This window comes from Clarias gariepinus, chromosome 1 (assembly GCF_024256425.1).
Source record: "Clarias gariepinus isolate MV-2021 ecotype Netherlands chromosome 1, CGAR_prim_01v2, whole genome shotgun sequence".
Classification (NCBI taxonomy): domain Eukaryota; kingdom Metazoa; phylum Chordata; class Actinopteri; order Siluriformes; family Clariidae; genus Clarias; species Clarias gariepinus.
Genome location: NC_071100.1, coordinates 5402278 through 5405000, shown reverse-complemented (window position 1 = coordinate 5405000; position 2723 = coordinate 5402278).

The following is a 2723-nucleotide window of genomic DNA, read 5'->3' as shown; positions in this document are numbered from 1 at the left end:
GGCAGGAGACCGAATAAAAGGGTTCAATAAACAAGAAATCTTCAGACTAAAGAAATATGTGGAAACCATCAGACAAGAACAAAGAATGCACAGATACAATGTGAAATAACTTATTTCCTTACTTGTTCATTAAGCACACTTTTTTTCACAGTAAGCACCTATGAGTGAGTTTTATTTAAAAAACACATTAATATATGTAGACATTGTTATCAGTTCATACATATGATGTGGTTGTCCATGAAAAACATCAAAACAATATATAAAAAATAATGTAATTGTTCTGTTAAATAAATAAAAACAAATGTACACTATAAATTCCAATAGCGTTTCTGACTCGCATATACAGCGGGGAAAATAAGTATTTGACACATCAGCATTTTTATCAGTAAAGGAATTTCTAAGTGGGCTATTGACAAAATTTCCACCAGATGTAGAATGTTGAATTCATACAAAGAAATCAGAACATTTAAGTATACAAGTTGAGTCATAATAAATAAAGTGAAATGACACAGGAAATAATTATTGAACACACTTTATTTAATATTTTGTAGAAAAGTCTTTGTTAGTGATTACAGTTTCTAGACACCTCTTGTATGGAGAGACCAGTCATCTGCATTGCTCAGGAGTGATTCTGGCCTATCCTTCCACACAAACGGTCTTTAAATCTTAAAGGTTCCTTTGGCCTCTTTTATGAACTTTGATATTAAGTTCTCTCCATAGATTTTCTATGGAATTTTGGTCAGGTGATTGACTAATGATTAACCACTTCATTGTTTATTTGGCCTTGTGTTTGGGATCATTCTCTTGCTGAAATGTCCACCCTCTTTTCATTTTCAGCTTTCTGGTAGATGGCAGATTTTTATCCAGAATGTCCTGGTACATTTCTCCATTCCTTCTGCAATTAATAATCTGAAGTCTGCCAGTAGCCCTTGCTAAAAAGCAGCCCCAAACCAAGATGCTTCCACCCCCAAACGTAACTGGTCATATGGTTTTCTTGGTGTGTTGGGCAGTGCCATTTCTTCTCCAAACATGGTGTGTGGAATGACTGCCAAAAAGTAAAAATTTGCTTTCATTTGACCATACTATAGTCTTCCAATAAACCACAGGCTTCTCCTGCTGTAAACTTTAACTGAGCCGTAACATGCTTTTTGTTCTGCAATAGAGACTTGTGTGGTGAGCGTGCATGAATGCTATGGCGCTTCAGTGCATTGCCTAGAGTTTTATATAAAAAGTATTAGAAAAAGTAGTATCAGCTCAAATACACATTCTTGCAGGAAAACAACATCCTTGAAGAATTTCAGTCAGGTTTCAGGCCCCATCATAGTACAGAAACTGCACAAGTTAAGATTGCAAACGACTTGTTTTTAGCTTTGGACCAAGGCTGCATCTCAATACTAGTCTTGCTTGATCTTAGTGCTGCATTCGACACTATAGATCATAATATTCTCATAGATCGCTTACAAAATCACATAGGTATTCAGGGACAGGCATTAAAATGGTTTAGATCATACCTGTCTGATCAATACCATTTTGTAGATCTAAATGGAGAACTGTCTGGTGTAATGCCAGTGAAACATGGGGTCCCACAAGGGTCAGTTTTAGGACCTCTGCTGTTCTCAATATACATGCTTCCCTTGGGTAACATCATTAAAAGACATGGGATTAGTTTCCATTGTTATGCTGATGATACCCAATTATATATCTCAACAAAAGCAGACAAAATACCTAAGTTGTCTAGATTAACCGAGTGTTTCCAGGACATAAAAGATTGGATGACCAATAACTTTCTTTTACTAAACTCAGACAAGACAGAGATATTACTCATCGGCCCAAAAACCAGCACACAACAGCTTTCACAATTCAGCCTGCGTTTAGAAGGATGTACTGTTACTACTAGCTGAACAGTAAAAGACCTGGGTGTAATATTAGACAGTAACTTGTCCTTTGAAAATCATATTTCCAATATCACAAAAACAGCCTTTTCCCATCTTAGAAATATCACCAAACTTAGGAGCATCTTATCCGTATCTGATGCAGAAAAGCTAGTTCATGCATTCATGACCTCCAGACTGGACTATAGTAATGCATTACTAGGTGGCTGTCCTGCATCCTCAATAAACTAGCTTTAGTTAGTCCAAAATGCAGCTGCCAGGGTTCTCACTAGATCCAAAAATATGATCATATAACCCCAATATTATCATCCCTGCACTGGCTACCTTTTCAGTTTAAAATCAATTACAAAATAGTATTACTTACATACAAGGCTTTAAATGTTTTAGCTCCCACATACCTAACCAGTCTTCTGATACGCTACTTCTTGTAGTTCCCAGAATTTCAAAATCTACAAAAGGGGGTAGGGCTTTTTCATATTTAGCTCTAAAGCTTTGGAATAGCCTTCCAGACAGTGTTCGGGGCTCAGACACAGTTTCCCAGTTTAAAAGTAGATTTAAGACACATCTCTTTAAACTGGCATACACGTAACTCATCCCATAACTTCATACTTCAGGACATCTATCCTAAATGGCAACTACGCTAATTCTCTCCATCTGTTTTCTACCCATCCCGAGGCATCTGGAGATTGTACCAGCTTCAGTAGACAAAGGCCAATCCTGCAAGGAACCTGAGGCATCCAGAGAAGGACCAGCTCCAGCTGGATTCTGCTTATTATGAAGCTACACATCCTGCTCCTGTGCTCCCAGTGATCCAGACCCCATCTGCACTCT